General features: G+C 39.2%; 1 pseudogene; it reads right to left on the bottom strand.

The window, feature by feature from the left end:
* Positions 1 to 11,423: 11,423 nt before the first annotated feature.
* Positions 11,424 to 12,506, bottom strand: LOC119626198 (heterogeneous nuclear ribonucleoprotein A1-like; annotated as a pseudogene).
* Between the last annotated feature and the right edge of the window lie 794 nt (positions 12,507 to 13,300).

The following is a 13,300-nucleotide window of genomic DNA, read 5'->3' as shown; positions in this document are numbered from 1 at the left end:
ACTCATGGGCTCAAGTTATCCTCCTGCCTCGGCCTTCTAAAGTGTTGAGATTCCAGGTGTGAGCCCCTGCACCTGGCCTGTTCTCTGCTCTTTAAGAGTGATAACTATGGCATTTTAGCCAGGGGTTTGTCAGGATTTGAGTATCGAGCACATATTTGATTCAGCTGGTTCACAGTTGTATTTTATCCTTCCCATCTCCATTCCCAATTGTTTCATTTGTTCTATGTTTACTGAGCCGGTTGCCAGTACTGGAGGATTACAATAAGAAGAAAACAAGATAAACAGTTATGAGGGCTCCCTGGGACATAGAAACTCACACTGGGCCACGTTGACCTATGCCTTACCCTGTATTCTCTTGGTGGTAAACTTAAATTTCAAACATCACTCTAACAAAGTCTAAGGACAATCAATATTTTTACTCATCTCCTAAATAATACCAGAAACTAGGCATGCTTAAATTTCCTTCTGCATCCACTTCTTCAATTTTCTACATTTTAATCAAGTGTTTTATTTCTACCTTGTTTTGTAAGTCAATATTTATTTAGCATTAGTAACACTTAACAACTTATACCTTTGCTCACAATTGCAACTGGCTTCCCTTACATTTCTTCTGGATTCATTTCCTATTTTCTGAGATATTTATTAGTAATTTTTTCAGAACAAATCTGGTCACATTTTACCTTCATTTTTAAAAATTTTATTTATTTATTTATATTTTTTTGAGACAGTCTCGTTCTGTCCTCCAGACTGGAGTGCAGTGGCACGATCTTGGTTCACCGCAACTTCTACCTCCCAGGTTCAAATAATTCTCGTGCCTCAGCCTCCCAAGTAGCTGGGATTACAGGTGCATGCCACCACACCTGGCTATTACTTTCATTCTTGAATAATTGCTTGTCTAGTATATTAAGATCAATAGACCAGGCATGATGGCTCACACCTGTAATCCCAGCAATTTGGGATGCCCAGGCAGGAAAATTGCTTGAAGCCATTAATTTGAGACCAGACTCGGCAACATAGCAAGACCCTATATCTACAAAAAATTTAAAAAATTAGCCAGGCAAGTTGGTGTGCACCTGCAGTCCCAGCTACTCAGGAGTCTGAGGTGGGAGGATGACTTGAATCTAGGAGCTTGAGATTACAGTGAGCAATGACTGTGCTCAATGCTGATCAATGGAGTGAGACCCAGTCTCAAAAATAAATAAATAAAAAGATCAATAGCACTGTCTGGCTGCTGTCTTAATGTTCAGATCAGTCTTCACAATGTTCAACTGTGCTCAGTTCCTGCCTTTTCTTCTCTATCACCTTCATTGTTAAATCTCTGTGGCTTAACACAATTAAAATGAAATTCTCATTCATGTCTTAGTCTAATGTGTCGGGTGGCTCTCTTGAGTAGCTTCCCTCCAACCTGTGCCTCAGAGATCCTTGCTCTTTTCGTTTTATGATTCTGCCACACTGAGTTCTTTCCAGGGAGTCTATTGGCTATTTAGCATGTTTGTGTATATGTGTATGTGTGTGTGTTTTCTTCAGAGAAACTTAGAGGTGGTGCACATTACTTCTACTACATCATGTTGGCCCGAAATCCAATTGCATAGCCCCAAAGGAAGTTGAGAAATGTAGTTATTCTGTTTGCCCAGGAGGAATGTTTAATGAACTCACGGCATTACCTCTGCCACATTATAACATAGAATTCTTGGTTGGCAGTTATTTTTTCTTAACACTTTGAAGATTTTATTTCATTTTCTTTTGGCATCTATTGTTCATGAGAAATTCATGGTCAGTCTGATTGTTGTTTTTCTGTTGATAATCTGTCTTTTCTCTCTGGTGTCATTTAAGATTCTTCCATTCGTCCTTGATGGTCTGCTATTTTGCTTTCATGGGTCTCTTTGTAGATTTGTTTTTATTTATCCTGATGAGAAGTTGATGTGCTTTTTTAATTTGAGAAAACTTTTAAAACAATCTGGGAAATTCCGAGTCAGGATATCTTTGAATATTGATTTTCTGCCATTCTGTTTTTTCCTTCAGGAGCTTTTAGATCTATTTTCTATGTCTCTTAACTTCTTGTTCACATTTTCTATGTTTAATCTATTGTTTAACTTGTTTGTTGAGTTTTTTTTTTTAATTTTAGGGAGAATATTTGTTATTGTCTGGGACATACACATACTTGTTTTCTTCCCCAACTTATCCTGTTCTTTTATTCTTACTTTGTGAATTATATTTCTTCATCTCTCTGAATATTTTAAACATTTATTTTGAAGGCCCCTCAGATTAATTTTCAAATTAAAATTACTCTATGATCTGTAGTTTGTTGGGTGTGAATTATCCTGTTTCTTAGGATTGTAGGCTAGGTTCCTTGAATCTCTTTTTCCATGAGAGTCACATGTGTGCGTTAGAGTTGTTTCATAGCTTTCTCTGCTCAGGCCCTGTATTCACCAGTTCTATTTTTTAATGTTGCCCAGGCTGGACTTTGAATTCCTGGGCTCAAGTAATCCCCCTGCCTCAGCCTCCTGAGTAGCTAGAACTACAGGCATGTGCCACCATGCCTGGCTTGTGCAACTTTTGTCTTACTTTTTGGTTTGGGGTTTCTTAATGGCAAAGATAGTATACAATTTGGAGCCCATGCTCAGAAAGTCTTGGAGGTCTGGTTTTTTGAGAATGACTTATCTATTCTTTCTAATTAGAGAGAATTTTGCTAGAGGAAATAGAAGAATTTAGCTTGAAAAGTAAAGTATGACATTTAATAATGGATTCTTGAGTTAGATTGACTTAAGTTCAAGTTCCGGCTTTATCAGTTAGTAGCTATGTGACTTCATTAAAGTTATCTAATTTTTCTGAGTGTACATTTCCTCATTGTAAAGTGGAATATATTCACTTCTTAGCTCATGGATATTAATCACTGTTAGTTATGATTTGTAGCTGCAGATCAAGGACAAAGAAAAATTTCTTTGTACCAAGTACCCTAGCCCAAGCAGGAAGACCTATTGAAGGAGCAGGTCAAGGGAAATATCCATAAAAGTTGGAGAAATGCCCTCCAGTTGTCAGCATCAGGAAAATGTGAAGGGTGAAAGGTAGGAACACTTAAGACATAGCTGTCTCTCCTGCTGTGTGGTCATTATTCCTTACTGTCTTCCCCTGGCCTCTCAGTCAACAGGAACCATGTTGGTCAATGGTAGCAGCATCTAATGTATCAATCTTCATCATGACCAGTGCAATCTGCCTAAGGGCAGAAGACTTTTAAAAAGTGCTAAATGAATACTATAATCATTTTAGGATAACTATTATTGAGTTGAAAAATATGAGATAAAAACAAAGTAAATTACTTTTGTTATTTGAACCTTAAAATTTTTTTATTTACTTAAGTTTTATCTCCTTGTTATTGTGATTCTTAAAGTGACTTCATTGTTTGGAAATCTAAAATTAGCTTTATTATTTTCTTTCTATTTTACTTTTTTCTTGTGTTCCCACCTCTGTTTCAATGCTTTTCCCTAAGCATGTTTGTACCATGTTTGTCAGTATAAAGGAGGGTTAGACAAAAAGAAAGAAAAAAGGAAGGAAGGAAAACACACTGGTTTTACATAAGCATTAACACCTGTTTCACATGCTGATAAAGTACAGTACTGCACTCATCTAGTTGTGTCTTTCTTAGTTGTCTGCCACCTGGTCTGTATCCTGAGTTATCCTTGAATTCCAGTTTATAATGGCTGACCCATTTAACCTCCCCATAAGGTTAAAACCCAGATATAAGAGGCCTTACTGCTATTCAACTTGTCAAAGAAGGTTGAGTTTGACCAGGACCCTATCCTTCTAAGGTGAAATCTGGGAAATATCCAAGCACTTCCAAGTGATAATGCAAGCAAGAGACTCCTCAGCTATTGACCAGCTTTGCCCCAACAGCCCTGACTACCTCCTGGCATGAGAAAAGCAAAAGTCTGATAAATTAAGCCTCAGCTTCTAAGTTTTAGAAAAGGTCTATGGAAATATTTTTCTTTCCTATTTTTAATGCTTTGTAACTCTGATTATATCATAAATAATGCTTACTTCGTGTCTAACGGCGCCAACATCATGTATGATGGCACTTTATCTGAGAAGGCATAAAAGTGGAGCAAGAAATCATTACCAAGAATGCAAAGCAAATTTGAAAAATCAGCAAAGTTTAAAATGAAATGTTCCTAGTTGATTTCACGTGCTACTGGCCTAATGACACTGTAACAGATGATTTTAAATCTAGAGCTGTTGGTGCAGCAGGGAGAGTCACTTTTTCAACTCTTCATGTAGTACCACAAGGATCAGGATGACGCTTTTGCATACACCTGAGCACAGCTGCAGCTCAAATGTGTGAAACTTCCCACAATGTCATGGGCACCTGCTGTTTTAGTCTGTCCAGCATTCATTCCCCTTGGTTCTGGTAACAGAGCCAGCTTCTCTTTGGGGGAATTCTGTCTTCCGTATGGGTGGGCCCTTTTGGTGAGACTGCCCTGCCATCCCCTAGTTAAGTGATGGCCACATGACCCAAGCCTGGCCAATCAGGCATTCTCTGGAGTGGAGTCTGTAAAACCAAGATGGTGGTTATTGATTCCCCCAGACAGAGGCTCCCTGAAGAGACTGCCCTTAGAGCCTGGAGCTACTCTAGTCCTAATCCTTCAGCTTTTCTAAGTTTCGCCCCATTAAATTATTTTATCCTCTTTAACTTTGTTAATTCACTTCTGTTGCTTGCAACAAAAACACAAATTGACACACCGATACATACCTCCTGGTATGGCAGGCTGGCGCTCTCCCACCAAACCCTCCTTCAGAAGGAAAAGTTGCTTTTACACCTTCTTAGAACAGAATGTCTGGAGGGGAAGCTCTCACCTGGAACAACCAGTCATAGAAAAGACTTCACTGAAGACATGACATTTGTTTGTAAATAAATGGCAGAGGAGTGCTCCAGTTGTGCTGCATTTTCTTGCTTAGAAGGAGTGCTGGGGAAGATCATCCATGCTCTGGAATCAAACTGCCTGTGCTCAAATCCTGGCTTTGTGACTCAACTAAACCTCCGTTTCTTTATCTGTTAAAAGAGAATAGTTGCATCTACTGTTAGGGTAGTTAAAAATGAAATAAGATAATTCACGTAAAGAGTTTAACACAATGCTTGGTGCATACAGATCCTCAACAACATGAGTTCATTGTGACAATATGCTTAAAATACACTTCTCTAGGTTTCCTTTAATTTGGTCTGTATGGCAGCTCTTTGGGATAATAGGATCAAGTAAATGTGATGTCCCTCAGGCGCAAAGATAAAATGTGACCCGCTATCAATTGGACACATACTTAGAATTATTTAACGAGTAGTGATTGTAAGAGCCTTGAGTCAGAAACTGTTGAAATGAGTCTTGAGATAGAGCTCTCTCTATTTAATTACTATCTATTACAGTAGTCCTCCCTATCCATGGATTCTGCAGCCAAAGATTAAACCAACCACAGAGAAAAAAATTTTGGAAAAAAAAAGCCAATAAAAAATAGCAATACAACAATAAAAAATAATACAAATAAAAAACCAGCACAGTATAATAACTACACAGCATTTGCATTGTATTAGGTATTATAAGTAATTAGAGATGATTTAAAGTATAATAGAGGATGTGCATAGGTTAAGGGCAAATACTATGCCATTTTAGATCAGGGACTTGAGCATTTATGGATTTTGGTATGTGGGGGAGTTGGGTCTTGGAACTAATACCATGTGGATACCCAGGATACCCAGGGACAACTGTACATTCGTTCTTTCCTTTTTTTTTTAAAGTTGTTTTTCTTTTTGAGACGGAGTCTCGTTCTGTTGCCCAGGCTGGAGTGCAGTGGCGCGATCTCGGCTCACTGCAACCTCCGCCTCCCAAGCTCACACCATTCTCCTGCCTCAGCCTCCCGAGCAGCTGGGACTACAGGCGCCCACCACCACGCCCGGCTGATTTTTTGTATTTTTTAGTAGAGACGGGGTTTCACTGTGTTCATCAGGATGGTCTCGATCTCCTGACCTCGTGATCTGCCCGCCTTGGCCTCCCAAAGTGCTGGGATTACAGGTGTGAGCCACCGCGCCCGGCCTGCTCTTTCTTTTTTACATTATCCCCTTTCGTTCCTCTTTCTTCCTCACCTCTTTGTAGTCACATCTCTTAGCTGAACAACAACTCTGATTCAAGAAGTAGTTACTGAGAGTTAGGTCCTGTCCATACAGATGAATTAGGAGGCTTTCTGTGCTCAAGGCCTCAGGCTGGTTCTCACCTTCATTTCCAGTGTTTTCACCGACATTCAGCCTGAGTCTCAGGAACTCTTTTCTGAATGGTTGAAAGGACTTCCTAACTGACCTTTCACCTCTCTCTCCACTTCTTTCTTCCATCTTTTGAATCTGTCTGCTACATGAATCTCCCTGAAATTCAGCTCTCACCACATATTTCTGTAAACCCCCTCTCGCCACATCGTGCCACATTACCTACCAAATAAAGCCAACAGTTTTCTTTCTGGTGTGTGGGGTCCTCCACAGTATGGCGTCACCTTTCCTTCTCTCCTTCCTCCTGTTCCCCATGGCCCTGACCATCATCTGTCCTTCTCCAGCAGGCTCTGCATTCCCTATCCAGCTTTTGATCCATTTGCATCCCCTCCTCACATGGGCCAAAGCTCTGCCCATTCTTTAAGGCCAGGAATAAATGCCACTTTATAATTTGTCCTGGTTTCCCAAAGCCTATAAAGGCTCTTCCTCCCCTCAGCCTCTACAGCGCATTGTAACTCTGTTTCAGTTTTATAGGACTCTACCTTGTTCCATAGATATTTAGGTAAGACAGGAAGAACTTTCTGCCTGTAAAAAGGAGACACTGAAATGTACTTCCAAGGAAGGAGGGGAGAATTTGCAAGTTTTGAAGAAAGAGATCCATCTTTGAGGGAAATTTTATATGAGGTCTTGTCTGGAGGTCAGTCAATGAACTGATGGCCGCCAAAGGGTCTGGATAATTAAAATTCTAGTAAATTTCTTGAGACAGTTTTAATTCCTTGAGACAGCACATGCACGTAGATGCGTAGGAAGAACACTAGAACAGGTTCTACTGAAGGAGACTAAGAACTATCATGGAGCTGTTTTCAGTTTGCCAAAGGAAAGAGTAGCCAGGCCTCCTAGAGACTGGGCTGTTTTGAGGTTCTCCATACCTTATTGGGACTAGGTAAATTATTTTTCCTTCTTCTACAGCGATTTAGATCTTGGGATCCCTGTCCAATTCATTTCCTGGTTCTTTGCAGAAACCTTGAGTATGTGGGTCCCTATCAGGAAACAGTGTGAAAGAGGGGAGATATTGGATTGCCAGCACTCTTCACATGTGTTATGTGTTTAACTTCCGTATTAACACATAAGGCAGAAAACATTTCCTCCAATTTTTTAAATGTCAAAATGTTAGAAGTTTAGTGACTGGTTCAGGATTACTTAGTAAGTGTTGAAATGGGTATTCAAACTGAGGTCATACTCTTTCTCGTTCCATTCAAATCTTCCCACCACCCCTTTCTTGTCATCAGTTCTCCTTTTGGACTTTCTCTTCCATATGGCCCTAGAACTAACCTGTTGGCCCAACTTCCACCAATTTCTCACTGCCGTATCAATCTGAGGCCTGTCCTTCACCTTCTCCCAGAATCAAAGGAGATTTTTGTGTGTGTGTGTCCCATTCTTTCAGGGCTACATTGTTAGCCAACCCAGAGATGATTAAGAGCTAAACTATCAGTGATCTGTTATGACTCAAAGACTACTATCCACCCATGATTGTGGCTTTATTCATTTCTCCTTTAGTTCTATTCATTATGTTTTATATATTTTGAAATTTATGTGAGTAGGCATATACAAATTTAGGATTTTAAGGTCTTTCTGATGAACTATGTTATCATCATAAAATGTTTCTCTTCATCTCTGATAATATTTCTTGTCCTGAAGTCTATTTTGTCTAATAATAAAGCCACATCAACCTTCTTATTATTAGAATTTGCATAACAATCTTTTTCCATCCTTTTACTTTCAGTATCTCTAAGTCCTTATATTTAAAATGTGTTTTCTGAAAACAGCATACAGTTGACATTGAGTTGTTTTTGTTTAAAAATCAAATCTAGGCTGGGCATGGTGGCTCAGACCTATAATCCCAGTACTTTGGGAGGCCAAGGCGGGTAGATCACCTGAGATCAGGAGTTGGAGACTAGCCTGGCCAACATGGTGAAACCCCGTCTCTACTGAAAATACAAAAATTAGCTGAGTGTGGTGGTGCACATGTGTGATCCCAGCTACTGGGGAGGCTGAGGCAGGAGAATTGCTTGAATGGGGAGGTGGAGTTTGCAGTGAGCCGAGATTGCGCCATTGTACTCCAGCCTGGGCAATAAGAGTGAAACTCCATCTCAAAAAAAAAAAAAATCAATTCTGATAATATCTTTTAAACGGAGTGTTTAGTTCATTAGCCTTTTATATTGTATAAAACTTAAGGTATACAACATGATGTTTTGGTATATATATCCATTCATTAACATTTAATGTAATTATTGATAAAGCTGGATTTATGTTTCCCATCTTGCTCTTTTAGGGTTTTGGGTTTTCTTTTCTTTTCTTTTCTTTTTAGAGAATTGCATTTGAATAGGAAATGCCTGGATACCATGCATCTAACCCTGTTTGGTAATATTTTAGACAATCATAACAGATGAAGTGAAATGGTCCTTCTGACATCTGCTACATGTTGCCAAGTAAGCATTTGAACTTTTTGCTTATAAGTAAAGGAATGCCCTAATTATTTAACATTTAGGTCATTTTCAGTTTTTACTTCCAGAAATGGTATCTTACAGATCATCTTCACACATAGCCTTTTCCTCCTGTTTTGGTCTGATGTAATAGGCTAGACTTCCAGAAGGAGGATCATTGGGTCAAAAATATTGAACATTTATAAAGTTACTGTATTGTTTTCCAAATGGGTGGTACCAATTTACCATGCAACCAGCAATGTATGACAGTACATATTTTGCCACATCTTTACCAGTATTGAATGTTCCCAATTAATTAAAATTTATTGTATTTATAAATTTAATTATACAATAATTTCTGGGATTATATTTAGTATATCTTAAAATTTTTATGTGCTACAAGAACCTCCAGAGCAGTAGGAAAAAAATATAAAATATCCTATTTATTATGCTGAGAATTCTAAGAAGGTTTTTATCTAGACAGAGTGAAAAATTGTGGAGTAGATCTAGGGAGACTGAAAAATTCCCTGGTTGGTTCCTGAAGAAAGCCATCACTACACTACTTAAAAGACCTCTCTATCCTGTCTCCATCAAAATCTCATGCCAAATCTGCATTCTACTTCATCCTAAGGTATTGTCTCAAAAGGAATTTGCATGATGCAAACTTTCATGTACCTAAGGGATAGCTATGTGCTTAGAATAGTGACTGGCCCCCCATGACATCAGTGGAAAATGAAAATCTTTGCTAATTAGGTGCCTTTGTAGTAAGGAAACATAATGATTTCTATTATGCAATTAAGTATGAGCATTTCTTTCATTATAAACTGCAATTCTTCTTTGTTATGTGAGAGCAAGAACTAATTTTATTTTCAGATCAATAGTTGGAATGCCGAGTTAATAGACGTGCGATGTTAATATAGTATAAAATAGCAAATTAGGCTGCTTGGGTTTGAGAGCATTTTTTTTTTTTTTTTTTTCTTTCTGAGACGGAGTCTCACTCTGTCGCCCAGGCTGGAGTGTAATGACATGATTTCAGCTCACTGCAACCTCTGCCTCCCAGGTTTAATAGATTTTCCTGCCTTAGCCTCCTACAGATGTGTGCCACCACATTGGGCTAATTTTGCATTTTTAGTAGAGACAGGGTTTTGCCATTTTGGCCAGGCTGGTCTCAAACTCCTGACCTCAGGTGATCCACCCACCTCGGCCTCCCACAGCACTGGGATTACAGGCATGAGCCACCACACCTGGCCTGGGAGCATCTTTCTAATCAGACCACATGACTATGGCTAGGTTGCGTGAATCACTGCTGCTCTGGAGTTTTCTGGATTGCAGAGCTCTTCCTGATTGAAGCAGGTCTCCTGAAAAATCACAATGGGACTTTGAATAAATACTTCCATCTCTTAGGCCTGTCTCATAAAATTGGTGGGGTTCTGAAATATGTTTTCTCAAGGGTTGAAATGCATATTTATTTTTTTGTTGGGTGGGCTGAGCCAATAATGATTGGAATCAATAAGAAAGTCCATCAGTAGAGTTTATAATAGGAGCTTTAAAGGTCTCCAGATATGAGATGAACTCTGTTAAGTTTTATTGGTAATTTACCAGGTATACTTCATGAAATTTACTCAGATAATTTCAGAATTCATTTTTACCTGCAACCACTGAAAGCCTCTAAAGATTTCAGGAGACCCAAACTCATTTCTACCCTGGCCAATATCTGCAGATCTAGCCCACACAGCTGGCTTCCAACTGTCTGTACCTCAGCTCTCACAAAGACACTGGTTTTGTTTTATTTTGTTTTGAGATGGAGTCTCAGTCTCTTGCCCAGATTGGAGTGCAGTGGCACGATCTCAGCTCACTGCAACCTCTGCCTCCCGGGTTCAAGCAATTCTCCTGCCTCAGCCTCCTGAGTAGCTGGGATTACAGATGTACGCCACCACATCCAGCTAATTTTTGTATTTTTAGTAAAGACAGGGTTTCACCATGTTGGCCAGGCTGGTCTTGAATTCCCAACCTCAAGTGATCCGCCTATGTTGGTCTCCCAAAGTGCTGGGATTACAGGCATGAGCCACTGTGCCCGGCCGATCAATACATTTTTTCTTTTGTACTCCAAAGCAATGTATACTCATTGTTGAAAACTTGTAGTTTAAAAATAAGCAAAAGAAAGAAAATAAAAATCATTCAATAAATGTTTTTCTACTTATCTATATTTAAAAATTTTCAACATTGAATAGATATATTTTTATAATAAGAAAAAGTTATATTTAATTTTAAAAAATTTCAGAAAGATATACTTCAAAATGTTTATAGTCTTTTTAGCTTTTTTCCCCTTAATTTTGTATAATGATAACTATATTACTTATAATTGAGGAAAATAATTTCAGAATAAATATTAGTATTAATTATAATATAAATTAATTAATATAAATATTATTAAAATTAATTCCACCACTCAGAAAGAAGTATTGCCAATATTTTGGTGTATATCTTTCAAGTCTTCTTAGGAAAGAAGACTGTATGTCTAGCTAGAGTTTTATTTTATTAATTTAAAAAAGACATGTATTCAGTGTTACGATCAGACTGTTAGATTTAGCAATCCATAGCATGGGTGCATTAAAAACTTTTGTTAGAATGCTTTATACTTTCCACAGAACAGAACAGAACAGAAACTAAAATAACCTGCCACAAATACAGTCCTTGAGCTTTTTGTGCATACACGTGAGCATTGTCTAAAACATATCTTCTTTGTAGCAGCTGGGCACTGCCACCACAGTGCTTGGTTGAGTCCACAAATCTGTTGTAACTGGTAGCTTCCCCGTCACCTCTTTGGCTCTCCTCTCCTGCCAAGCTTTGTTGGTGTCAGTAATTAAAATCTTCTGCCATTGACATAGTGACTGCTGCTACTAGAAGCACCACACCCACCTTGGTTTCATGATTTGGCAAAGTATTGGCCTCCACCACCATAGGGGCCAAAGCTTCTGCCTCCAAAGTTTCTTCCCTTCATGGGTCCAAATCTGGAGATTGATTATTGTAATTGCCAAAATCATTGTAGCTTCCACCACCTCCAAAATTGCTCCTATCATTACCAAATCCTTATAGCCATCTCCACTGCCACCATATCTACCACCAGCACGGCTGCTACCAAAGCTACCATAACCACTAATGTTTCCTCCATGACCAAAGTTGTCATGACCACCAAAACCATCTCCATGACCACCACCAAAGTTTCCAGAATGACTTCGACCTCTTTGGCTGGATGAGGCACCAGCCAGCTCTTGCTCCGACACGGCTTTCCTAACATCACAGTGTGGCCACTCCCAGGATAGAATTTCCGAACGACAGTCTTATTTGTGGAGTCATGGTCGTCAAAGGTTACAAAAGCAAAGCCTCTTTTCTTTCCACTGCCTTGGTCAGCCATGATTTCAATATTTTGATTTTCCCATACTGTTCAACATAATCTCTTAGGTGACGTTCTTCAGTGTCTTCTTTAACGCCACCAACAAAGATCTTTTTCACAGTTAAGTGGGCACCTGGTCTTTGAGAACTTTTTCTTGAGACAGCTGTCTTTGGTTCCACAGCTCTTCCATCCACGTTGCGTGATTTTGCATTCATGGCTGCATCCACCTCCTCCACAGTGGCATATGGGACAACCCACAGCCCCTGGAGTGATTGGTGTTTGGGTCTTTCATTAGCACACAGACTCTGAGTGTTTCCAGTTGCTCAGAATGGCTCCTCACACTCTCATTGGTTGTTCCAAAGTTCTTCCCCCACATGAAGAACTTCCACAGCTGTTCAAGCTCTTTAAAAGACTTTGACTTAGACAGGACAGCAGTGGGAAGAGACTTTAGCCATGCTTCCTCGGCTCCTCTGTTACTTAGGGGAGCCCTTGGTTCTCAATCTTTTGTCCAAGTCCTGATTTTGCATTTCACATAAATCCCCAATACTGTTCTCATTCATTTGAGAAGGTTGGTGCTGTTAAGAATGCATTAGAAGGGATTTATGTCCTGGATGGAAGTTTGCACAAAATAGTTTTTTAAAACTCAAACTATGTAGGTTTCCAAGTCTTTTTTCATTTAGCGTGGGGACTAGTTGGAATCTGAAGCAGTAAATATAACTGATTGTAGAATACATTAAATATAGAAAAAAAGATCCAACTACCTGGTGTGCAATCCAACCATCTCAAATACTAAAACTTTATGTTCAGTCATAATATTTTCCTCTTGGAATGAAAACATCTGAGTGTAATAGTAAAGCAACAGGGACTCACCAAAGAGTGAAGTTATCACTTGCCTGCAGAAGAGGAGACACTTAAAAGCACTCTATTCCCTGTGGCCCTCTGTATTATAAAACTTTCATGATAAATCCATCCCCAGCTAATGCCTAGGGTGATTTAAATATATAGCAGCAGAGTCTCCAGTGGTCAATTGAGGGATAACGAGTTCTGGAACTGCCAAGGTGAACAGAAATCCTCCTGGTTCAAGCTTTTTGTTTTTTTCTTTTTGAAGTGATGCACTGATCAACAGTAAGGGAGAGGAATATAAGAAAAGAAAGGGAGGCTGAGAGGCAGAGGGAAAGACAGAGG

This window comes from Chlorocebus sabaeus, chromosome 21, assembly GCF_047675955.1.
Source record: "Chlorocebus sabaeus isolate Y175 chromosome 21, mChlSab1.0.hap1, whole genome shotgun sequence".
Classification (NCBI taxonomy): domain Eukaryota; kingdom Metazoa; phylum Chordata; class Mammalia; order Primates; family Cercopithecidae; genus Chlorocebus; species Chlorocebus sabaeus.
Note: the sequence above shows the minus strand (reverse complement) of the source record. Positions and strands in the feature narration are given on the sequence as shown.